We start from the raw sequence: 12,621 nt of genomic DNA, 5'->3' as shown, positions 1-12,621 counted from the left end.
GCTGAAGGTTCGAATGCAATGCAAATCACAGAGTATTCAAAAGGCTGGGAAGCAAGAAGGAAAAGATAGACCAGTCTTTTCCCATCTGACTGTTAAATAAGCTTATTTGGAGAGATGTTCAGTAAGGGCCTTTCTCCCTCACAACTCTGTTTTTTCTATTTCATGAGCCTGCAGCAAAACTGTAATCCTTTCAGAAGGTCTGCGTTAGCACAGACGCCTACAGGAGGGAGGATAAAGCCCAGTAGCATTTTCAGCAGGAGTTCTGGACCAGCACAGTGTTTCAGTGAAGATGCTATTAACATCTGTTTGTCTGCTGTTCATGGTTTAAGTCTCAGTGGGAGCTCATCTGCTGGGGGACGGGTTTCAGGAAAGGTCAAGTGAGAAATGTACTCTGCCCCACCCCAGGTTTTGAAGGGTTTGTTTTCAGTGTGACTTTGTTGTTTTTCCTCAGGCTAAAGTGCAAAAATCATCTGGACTGAAAAACACATGTTGCTCATTGTGCATAAGAGATGGGCTTTCCATGTGTGGGAAGCAGCACTGCCATTCACCTTTTCTCTCTTTCTAAATAGTAGAAATACTTGCAAAGAATCTCTCTGAACAGAAAAGTTAACCTGCACTGCTCTTCCTGCTGTCGCCAATTATCTTTGCCTGTATTGGAGATTTCTGTATACTGGTGATCAGTCATTTCTGTGAACTGCGGTGGGGCTCCTCATTAAAAGAAGGGACAAATAGAGAAGCAAACTGTCGTTATGGGTCTAAACAATACAAACTTCAACTAGACCAGAACACTCTAAAATTGGGATATTTTGCCTGAGGTGTAGAGATTTTTCACAGACTCCAGGGAAGGAAAGAGTGGTATTTATTTTAATGTTATTATTTCTACACACTGGGAAGTTTCTGTTTGTTCTAAGGTGGCAGGAATGGAGCTAAGCACCACTGTTAATATTTGCATTTCAGCAGATTTGACGGTGACCTTCCTCCCCCAGTTCACCCAAATGAAATTAAAAGATGTAAGGGAAAAAGTTGTAAGTTCTCGAAAAGGACTGTCTTCAAAAGTCATGCAATAATGCTGTGGATGGATTTTAAAATAGGGCTTGTTAAATTTATGATCGCTAATAACATTTGTAGTTACAGTATGCAAGCAAAGATAAGGCCACTCTAATTTCATGCTTCAGGAGCTGAGATGATTGCCCACGGGGGGTCAGGAAGGATATTTTCCCTCCGTGCATATACAGCACTGCACAACTGCTTGGGACCTGTAATCACCCCTCACATCCAAAGAACATGCCTAGCTTTAAGCACATGCTTAAGTGATATCCTGAGCTGGGGCTGTCAAGGCTTCTTATTGCCATGGGCAATTTTAAATGTTCATGTAGAGTTCTTCAGTTTCAAATGCTGTAGAAATACTGAACCAAATTCTACTAATTCTCACAGTAACTCCTTTCAGTTGAGTGGTATCTCCAGGACTGCCAATGACTTGTTGGATTGTCTGGTTTGTTACCTAACATATTCTCCAAACTTCCCCAAAAGGACTACATATGTAAAACACAAGGAATTCAAGACACCTAAAATACTTTTAAGTACTCCACTAGAATTATTTGGTTTCTCTAATCTTAGGTTTGTGATCACTTTAGAATTTCTGAGGTAATGAATCTTTGGTGATGAAATTATAGCTAACATATATATGATCCATATGTTTATTATTTGCCTATGTGAATTGCAAGCAAGAAGCAAATTAAAATGAGCATCCTCATGTAAAAACTGTAGTGAAAAAGTAGAGGAATGGATGGGAGAAACTAGCCTTTGATTTCAAGGATGTTAAACAGGTTTGCCAGGAATTGAATATAATGCTATTTTTTAAAAGTACTTCTAAAAGCGAATTACAGTACATACTTCAATATTCTCACTCAACAGATGGAAAAAAAAATAAGACAAAGCAATTAAGTGAATCAGTCAAAACCTTGGAGTATTTTGGGGAGATTTTGACATTTGCCAAAAAAAGAACATAGTGTTTAATCTGCCTTAAATGGCTGGTCCTGCCTGTTCACATGGAGAGAGAAAAGAAAGTAACCCACTCATGTATCTATTCATATATCTAATTACTTCATATGAATATAGATATTTTCATATCTGCTATTTTTATAAAAAGACGTTTCACTGTTGACAGTAAATGTTTTGTAATATAAATTAAATTCCTATGGTTATAAAGAGAAATTTTAGCAATTTTAGTCCAGTTGGATTTGGGATAGATGTTATGAAGTTTAGAGATTTTAACATCATAAATAAAAGTGATCCTTTTTCCAAGTATCTGCTGCCTCTGTTTCTCAGTAGCCCAGACAGCTGGAGAAACACAGCATCTGCCTTCACATGTCAGTCTTTGGATGGAAAAAGCAGACATTTTGACATTGTATCCAGCAGAGAGATGCACCTCACAAAGGTTTTGTTTGATAGGAATCCATTTATTTTATGTTGGATTACTTGATGTTAGCTTACTCTAATTTTTTACCTCACTCGTGCTCCTGTTGCTACTCCCCTGGGTTCCTTCAAGGACCAAGACTACAGTTTATTTCAGTCTCATTAAAATCCAATGTTTACTTGTTTCAAAAGCTGAAGATCTGCAAATTCAAGGCATTTGATTCAGATTGCCAAACAAGCCAGATGCCACAGACAGAAACATCTCTTTACTCTGTCCCTGAGCAACAGCAGGAGAGGAACTCAGAAGACATTTGTGTGCCCTCAGCCTTTGATGAATTTCTGGATATTTAATTTCCCTCTACCATGTGATGCAAACTAGGTGATACAGACAACACACTTAAGGCTTGCAAAAATAGTAACCTGAAAATTTTTCCTTCAGAACTGCACAAAGTGGGAACCAGAGTGGTCCAAAACTATTTTTGACTGCTCTGCACAGTTTTATTTTATCCAGTAGATGCTATGTGGTGAGCTAAGAGATGAGCCCATTTACACAAAGCACCATGCACCATGGGCAAAGCAGCACATCTGCAGGTATATTTTGGCAAGGGTGAGAGTAGGAGGCCTGGTGAGAATAGTGGGGCTAATCCCACCTTTCTTAGTAAATGCCTACCTTCCCTCTGTATTTTCAGCTTCTAAATCATCAGTGAGAAGCTGGGAGATTGACAGGAACTGGCTGAGATGGAACCCATTGATAGTTTCCTGTGTAAGAACCGCAGGTACTATGTTTTCAGTGTACTGGAGGTGACAGCCTGATATTAAACCACACAAAGAAATTAGTGAAACTAAAGCTCAGTGCCTAGTTGATTCAGGCTGGCCCAATTTTGAGCAATTTTCTCAGCGAGCAGCAGTGTTTATTCTCCATAGCAGCCATTCATTTATTCCCATTACAACTACATGGAGCTAAAATGTAGTGATGTGACAGAAGCCAATTACCCACTGTATGCTTGGGTACAGGGGTGTTGGTGGATACATGCCATCCATCTCAACAGTGATCCTGTCCACTGATAAATACCTAGGAAAGAGATTTATAAAAGGCCCAGGAGGAATTTCTGGGTAATAAGACCTGTTTTAAAGTGATTTAATTGCCAATAGCCAACTGGGAGTGTAGGTTTTAAAGTCTTTTTGATTATTCTTTTTATCATCTTAGAATATTTGCAGCTCTTTTTTTATCTCTGACTTTCCTTTTTATATAGATTGATATCCAGCTTTTTTGTATTGCCTTGTAGTTAAATATTTACCAACATTTGAAGGTTTTGAACAAAGGAGAAAGCTTTATGCAGAATAAAAGTTGCAGTAGGCTGGGGAAAATAGGCCTTAAACCTTTAACTTAAAATATGGTGGGAGTAGATGTCCCACATCTGTAATCATGAGTCTAATTATGCTTTTATTAGAGATAGTGAAATTGGATACTATGCCAAAATAGCAGACTAGGCAGGGGAAAAGTCTGTATTTAGTCTTTAAAATCAGCTGTATTAAAGTCCAAAGGAAGTTCCAGAAATACCTGTCAAAAAGCTTTATATTTGAAACTGTCAACAGTATTTATATTTTTTGCTCTGTCTTTCACTCTGTTTTTGGTATTTTCCTCTTTATCCTTTATTGAGTTGGAACCAGTACCTCCTTATTTTATGATTTTGTCATTAGTTGTGTTTCAGAAACCTATGTGTTGGCAGTAGTGTGCCTCAAAATGCAGTGTCCCAGAGGAAACAAGCATTTATCCTGTATTACATGGCATCATAATGCAACATAACACAGCTTGAATTGCACACTCCAAAACCATGCCCCAGGGGTGAAGTGTGATTACCCAAATAAGCATAGAAAGAAAATAAGGACACTTTAGAAAGTAAGAATTAACTGGCATCTTGGGAGAGAACCAATTTTCCCGTCGTGCACTTCTCTTCAGCACAGAAGCAAGGAAAATAAAACACTGCTGACTGCAGGTGTGATGTACTGTGCTCTGGATGTCAGTGCAGCTGGGATATATGGAGTTATGCTGAGAAGGGCACAAAATCCAGACAGGGACCCCTATTTTCAAAGCTTTTTGTCTTGATTCTGAGCTCTGTCACTTCCAATAAGCTTGTGTGAGAGTCAGGAGGAGACCTACATAGTTTCACCCTATTCAAGAAGTAAGTATCCATTACACCTACACTGAATTCCTAATGTAAGGGAGGGAATGATTGCCTAAAGTTTGGGGCAAAAAATTGTGATTCTGGAGCTATGAGTTCAATTGTTTCCTCTGTCTCAATGCTGATGGTTGATTTTGAGCAAGTTGCTCACATCATCAATTCCCATTTGTTCAAGGCAGGTAATAGCAGATTCCTGCTTCCCTTGGAAAAAAAAAAAAAAAAAGTGTGAGAGATTATGAGAAACAGGGGCTTTTAGAAACCAGAAAGGACTGAAATCTATTTGTGGAAGTCCTGAGAGGTGTTGGCCTTGAATTTCAGTTACCTGGTGCTGATAGCCTGGAGTATTCCTGGGTCTGGCTTTTCTCTCTGCCTCAGACGCGCTCCCAGAAGAGGTTCGGATCAGGGTTTTGCTGCAGTAAGTCCTGCAGTGGCAGCAAAGAAGGAGGATTAATGGCAAGTTGCTGGGGGAGGGCAAGCTCATTTGTGTGAGCTCCTGATAGACATGCCTGCTGCTGAGAAGTTCCTCAGAGCATCTCAGCAGACTTAGCAGTGTTTGTTTCAAGCCAGGCTTGACTTGTTTGACGTTGGGCTTGCAAGACAACATGAAGCTGAGGAGTATTTCTCTCTACAGTACGGTCTGAGCATTCCTTCAGCTGCTTTTTTTTTTGTAAAAGGTTCATCCAGTGTTCCTTCAGTGCTTTTTTATCCCAAAGGACAATGTTTCTCAGAATCTCTGTGTATGCCTGCCACAAGTGAAAGGCAGCTGGTTTTGAGGCAGCAGTTAGCCAGACAGCCCCGAATGTCACCACCCTCAGTGAGAAGACATTTGATCTGCCATTTGCCCAAGGACATTTAGAGGAAACCCCTGATGTTTTGAAGAGTGCCTTGGGAACATTCATCACCAAGGCTCAGAGCAAAATGCTTGTTGATTGTGCACAGAAGTATATGGCAGTAAGGAAAATAATGTCTTTCTCAAATTTCCCTGAGAATACTCAGATGAACATTCTCTCAAAACAGGCTGTCCTTCCCCTGGCTTCCTGAACTGCATAAATCACAGGTAAATCCGCCTAAAGGCTACAAAATATTAAGCCAACAGATTTTCCCACAATTTTATTAGTTCTGTCTCTAAAAAATAAATGAAAAATAGCCCTGCTAGAAAGAATGTCTGTGTAGAGAATGGTCATCAAACATCAACATTCCTTAGCTATAAGCATTTGCAAGACAGGTAGACAACATGGAAAGGAGATTCTTGTTGGATAACCTTGAATAACCTGCTTTTAAACTTCACTTGTCTTAGACTGCAGTAATAATGCAATTTATTTATTTATTAGAAAAATGAGGATGTTTTAGGTATGCCAGTAGGATTAACCATGAAATAAACAAAATGAAATCCTGTGTCAATAGTATTAAAATCCATTCCAGCTGTCCAGCTGGTCTTTTCTTGCCATCATTATCTAATGTGCAGACACTCTTTTTAGAAAAGACCCTTCAGACTGCTCCTTGTTCTGAGACAAACTCTGTAAGTACAAAAATGACTTTTTGGTGCACCAACAGGAACTATTAGGAGGAAAAAGAGGGAAAAAAACTGGCTTACACAGAAGGCAGGAAAATTTCATTATTTTCCATAATTTCTATTTCAGACTTGGAGAAAGGCTGGAGTACTTGGTAGTTTATTTGGTTTTGCTTATTACATCAACTATTTGGATCACACTCAGAAACTCATCAAATCCAGGCTATTTTGAAGAGTGTGCTAGAGTGTTTTTTGCAGGGAACTTCCTTTCGGTTATCCCCTCCTACTTGGAAAAAGGAAGGAGACTTCAGTTTGCATGTTCCTGATGAATAGGCTTGCTGGAGCAAAGTATTTCTTTAAGAGTTGTTCTCATGCTGAGATTTTACAATACAAAACTTCTGTAATTGCTGTTTGAGAAGGGACAAGGCAGTGCTCCAGAGAACACCGCTGAGAGGTGATGGAAAAACTTTAATATTTGTATTATATCATCCCCAGGCAAAACTGGAATCTCAAGGCACTGTGGAACTGTAGCAGGTACATGTGGTTTAGGTGCTTAAGCTAAGCAGATCAGAAAGTCAAGGATGAGTGTCTCAGCTCCCTGTCCTTTGCAGCTGGATGTGTCAGAGAAGGATCTGCAGGTCCCTCTTAGCAGCTGCCTGGTGACAGCAGGAAAGACTCAGCAGTGGGGTGCCAGCCCTTTCTGGTGAGAGAGAAGGCAGAGAAGTACCCTGGTGATGCCTGGCTGCTTGGGAGATGTGCCACACAATTACTCATGGAAATCAAAGTGCAGGAAACATGTCCTCTCCTCAAACAAGTAATTAAGAACAAAAAGCAGCAAAAAAATTAAAGCAAATCACAGCGTATACCTGGCTTTGTGTAACTCGGTGGTAGTCAGAAAGCTTAACAGGTGTATCAGGCTACAGTGGTTCAAATTCTTGTGTTCTGCTTGCCAGGAGACAAACCTAACATGAGGTGATAAACACAGCAGGCTGAAGGAGGGGGCTTGTCACCTCTTCATGGCAAAGGGCATTCCTGGCCTGTTGGAAGAAGATCACTCCTCTGTAACCATTCTCAAAACCTTCCAGTAACATACTGCTTCTCCTTTGTTATCCAAAAAATAGGCTCAGGGGGACAGCAGCACTCTAGTGTCCCCCCAGCAGCTTCAATCACCCGAGAAAAGTTCTGTCAATGGGATTATTTCTCTGCCAGCTTTCATGGATGTAGCTGAACTGTACGCAATTTATTCGGCTGGTAAAATTCCTGCCTGACATTCATTTACATTATTGAAATGTAGACCTCAGATGCCATTTCCCCTTCCTTCCTTTACTGTTTGACTCCCTGGTGTAGCCATGGCTCCCATGGTGAAGATGTGTGAGGTAAACACCAGAAAAAAGCACCAGCACAGTTGTTAAGCACATGGTGGGCTGCCATACAGTGGGGAAAGGGTGAAGTCAGTCTTAAAAGGTATAAAACAGGTGGGGGAGGGCTGAGGGGAAATTGCTATTATCTTACACTACCTTTATTCTATATAACCACTTTATATAACCACTTTACTGGATTTATTCCAGGTTTACACAAATGAAGGTAATACCAGGTTTAGGTGAAACTAAGGGTAGTTATTATACAACTGATAGTATCCAACTGTCACTCAAAAGGCAATGCAATGTTGAAAGCCCAGTCTTCAAATAAAGCCCATACATATTGCCAAATCTAGCAGTGAATTTTAAGAAGAATGGAGCTACTTTAATGCTTTTGAACGGGATACTTTGGAGATGCCTCTGCTGTTTCTTTGTCTAGCATTTTCATTATTATGCTACATAGTAAAGAGTTAGCTAGTAATAAAGAGAGATTAGAGGTTGAATCTGTGATAGCTCTAAAATCAGAAACAATTGTGATGTATAATTAAGTTTAAAAGGCCACAAAGGAAGAGTTTCTAATTTTAACATAAAATGCACAGCTTCAGTTATTAAAAAAAAAAAAAAAAAACAAAAAACTTGGCAAATTTTACAAAAAGCAATTGAAGAAACCACATAAGACTCATAACTAATACATATCAATTTTCAGAAGTCATAAAGATTGATTTTTTTTTTAACAGACTAGCTAAAGGACTGATATATTTTACATCGTTTTCTGTGTTCCAAGAACTCTAACCTTTTAGCACATGTAATTTTTTCCTAGTATTTACTCAATATGGGGAAGTGTAACACACTGAGTGCTACCTTTATGTAATTGTAGAGCTAATCACTGATCATCTCAGAATTCAAACCCATTCTGACTAATAATAATGCAGATAATTCTCACAAATACACCACAGCTGCGTGCATGAGTAAAGACACACACGATTGCTTTACTTTGAGATTAGTGTTCAGGTCTTCTTTCACAAGAGAATACAATTATTCACATTAAATGTAAAATTTTCAGTGTATACTGACATTAAAACTACCAATGAAGTAAAACTATGATTGTTTTGAACCCCTTATTGTCATAGATTGGGAGGGAAAAGGTTTTGAAGTTTCAATGCAGTATGTAACTCACTATCTATTTCTGTGTTAAGACACTGGTTTTAATTCTTATACTGCTCTAGAGTTTTTCAATACACCATAGGAGAGATAAAGAGAAATAAAAATGTTTTCATTTTTCAAAAATATGGCTTCATACAGCTAGACTGCTGCAAGATAGAAACAACTGTAGTAATATGGTGTGCATCATCAAAAATACAGTAATCAGTACTTGCTGCACTAGACTTGCAAGATTTTTTTTCCCCTTAGGATACTGTGATAAATTTAACTGTAGGGGTGAATATTGACTTAGTGATTAGGGTATTTTCAGTAACAGTGCCTGGTTTTACACGGTTTTTGCATAGCTTGTATCAGCTGTACACAGTAAATGTTGTATGTCTCGTAACACTAAGCAGAATTCTCCTGGAAGAACAGAAGAGTGGCTCTGTGAGTCAGATCGAAGTTCAGTCCAGACCAGGATCCTGCCACTGCCAGTGATTAACTGGATATCTAGGAAAAAATTGAAAACTGGCACAAACCTGTTGCAGTAACTCCTGGGTGTACATTCACAGGTAACAGCTGTGCAGAGCTACCTCTGGGTCAGGTACCACTGTGCAGAGGTATTTACTTCTGTATTGAATAGCACTTGTTGGACTTTTGTTCCACGAATTTCTCTAACTGCTGTTTTGAAATCATGTGAACTTTCTTAACAATGCACAATATCCTGCGATAATAATGTTTATTCTCCATGGATAAAGTTGTTCAGGATTTGCTTCCTGAACTTAAGCATGGCGTGCCAAATGGTTACCAACTCTGAATTTCACATACCCTGACACTGAAAAATCATTTGGTATTTTATGTTAAAGCATAGCAATTATTTCTGAGCAAGTCCCAGTTAGCCTTGTTACCTGTGTAAGGTACTTTAGAATTTGATGTGGGAGCTCCCAGAAACAGATATATGAGAACATCAATGCTTTAAGGAAGAGACAGACAGAGCACCTTCTAACATGGATAATGGGGTTCCACATGCTTGTTTTGCAACTTTTTATACTTTGGTTTTGAAGACTCCCTTGTTTAAATTTGTCTCAGTCCAGAGTAACTACTGTGTTCTTTCATGGGTGTGACATAGTCCCAATTTGACCCAGCAAAATTTCGATTTCCTGAACTCGTCTAGAACTGTGTTCTGTTAAGCAGCTGCCCTGTTTCATCACAGTAATAGATGATGTTAATCCTGTCTAACATAAGAAATACAGAGCCCTGAAAATAAAATTTTATTATGCTTTTCAGGAAAACCATGCTCAGGCAACAGTGAATTCTCAACACAAATGCAGTTGTGCAGTGAAACAGAGATCACAGACTTGTCTAATGTAACCAGGCACCATCCTCTGAAGAGGACACATTTGGCTCGGGTGAAGACTCTTAGTGGTGGCTTTACTAAGTCCCTGGAACTGAAGGATTGAACAGCTAGTCTCAAGGTCCTTGTCAAAAGACAAGAGAGACCCTGTCACTCCCTCTCCCCCTTCCTTCTCCTCTTTTTTTACACATCTTCATTCATGGTTCTCTACCAGTGTGATGGTACTTTATTGACAGAGCATCAAAACAATATAGTACTCTTCAAATCAAACTAGCATCCCCAGTGTATAACAGCAAGAATACAGTAAAAAACTGGTTCAATTAACTCCTAGGTGACTTTATGTGCCCAACATGAACTGTGAGTGACAGATTAAAAGTTCAGTGCAGGTACTGATCTCAGTAGCATTTCAGCAATAGCCCCTTTCCATGAGTTACTTGTTCCTGACCAATTTCTCCACTCTATTAATTTAGACAAAAAACATTCTCTTTCTGTTGTTGCTGGATGCATCATCCACCTTAAATTCCTTGGTTATGCCTATATCTGCTGATCAATGCAGAAGAAAGACTGATCCTGTTTATAGATGAATCTCTTCAGTCCAACACATGCATTATTCTAGGCTGATAGAAACCCAGTAGAAACTTCTCCCCTGTAGAGTCCTCTAGTGTGCCATCAGTCAGCAGCTGTTCTAAGTCTGATGCTCTTCTTTATGCATTTTTATTATTTTTCTTTCTGCAGTAAGCAGCAAGTTCAGAAGTAGTGTTTTTTCAGCAAGATGCTTAAAATCTGTACACCAAATAGTCGTAGACATATACTTTAAATAAATACGTGTGTGTATATATATCAATGCCAAAAATAGAAGTACCCTCAGGGAGAGTGTTATTTTCCACCATTTGAAAAGAAGTCATGGGTAGGGGTGTCTCTCATGCCTGGAAGTTCTGGATAGGGTACATTATTCCTCTTGACCATTTTGTCTTTTTTTTTCTTATGTTTGCTTACTTGTCAGTCTTCATGTGCTGAGATATTTCTGAAGAAGTGGACTATCATCGGTCTAGCAAAAATGCAAATATTTGCACATTCAAATTTCTCTCCCTAATGGTTGAAATCCACCCATGTTGTTGAAAGACTCTGGAGGGCCATGGAGTCACCTGTGGTCACAGATATTTGGTGCCAGCAGAGTAATGCAATGTCTCAGGAACATGTTCTCCACTCCTGTCTCCTGTGGGTTTACAATTCAGCAATACTAATTGTTCAATTAACAATATAAATGAGCTGATGGCCTCTATTAGAACAGCTGGCAGAGTTCACATATTCATTATGTGTTTTAATCTCCTAATTAACCGAAGATTTTATTCTATTAAGGTACGGAAGTATTGCTTACTGACCATTTGCACCACTAATTACTACATGCAGAGAAAAAATTTCTTTCTTCTATAAATGTAAAAATTACATGTCTTTTCCCCCATATTTTTTTGTCTAAGACAGCCTAAGATCTCTATACAGAAAAAGAAGAAGCCTTCATTACTTTATTGCAGATGTGATGGCTGACCTCAAGTGAGAAATACTAGATGAGCAAGTAGGGGAAAAAAATTATCAGAAGAGACATACTGGCTTTTATCATTCCTACAGATTCAGGTTGCTTTGTCCTTCAGCAGCTATCATATATTGTTTGCCATGAGAGTTGCAGTTAATCAAAGAAGGTATCCTTTGTATTTGGTGTGCCAGTTACTCTGGGAAAAGCTCTGTCTCTGGATGGAAGGACTTCTATTTGGCAAGCTACCTGCCATCCAGATGCTTACTGGTGCACAGTAACATCTGGAATGAGGTGCAAAGTAAGAAAGAGGGGAATGGTAAAGGAAGGATACACTTTGAGGACAGAAAGAAACCACTTGAATCCTTTTACCCTTGTCTCTGTTTTCCACCTAGAAGGGAATGTGAGAGGAAAGTTAAAAGATATGTAGAAATTGCCTATAAGCAAGTTTCCTGAGTCTATTCTCTAAGGCCCTGTCATGTTACTGGCAGCAGAGAGAATAATCTACAACCTTGGAAAAAACATGGTTACAGTGTTAAGTTTTTGTTGTTGTTTTTCTTAAATTTGCAGTAATAACCATGACAGTATCAGTGTGGTCAGGGAATAATGAGAAGGGATATTTTTTCCTCTGTGGTATAAAATATTAATGTTTTCGAGCTCTCTGCTAATAAATATAAATTAATAATATTATAGAAATCAACTGTCAGTCTAGCTTGTGTTCTAGCAAGATAAAGAGACTTCAAATGCCGTTTTTGTCCCATCTGAGCATGGTTGGGTGGTATTTTTTACATTTAAATATTCAGGAGAGTCTGGGCTTTTTGAGTGCTGTAAAAATATGTATTTTGCAAGTTTAAATTCCTGGGCAATGGATTTTAAAAGCTACCTTGGGACTTCTGAATGCCGTTCCTCAAGGGCAGTAGGGGAAGTCATGAGAATGAAAAATTGCCTGGATTTTGATGGAAATGAGAGTGCTTATTCCGCTTAGGACTTTGCATAATATTTGGTTAAAGTGGCCTTGCAAAGGTTAATCTTCCTTCAACAAAAAGTAGAAGGTTGTCCTCCAACCCTCTCACCTAATATCTATTTAAAAGAGTAGTGACTTTCCACGTACAACAACAAGTCAAGCTTTTACT

Source organism: Catharus ustulatus, chromosome 2 (genome assembly GCF_009819885.2).
Source record: "Catharus ustulatus isolate bCatUst1 chromosome 2, bCatUst1.pri.v2, whole genome shotgun sequence".
Taxonomy (NCBI): domain Eukaryota; kingdom Metazoa; phylum Chordata; class Aves; order Passeriformes; family Turdidae; genus Catharus; species Catharus ustulatus.
The sequence above is the reverse complement of the archived record's forward strand: the minus strand, read 5'-3'. Positions refer to the sequence as shown.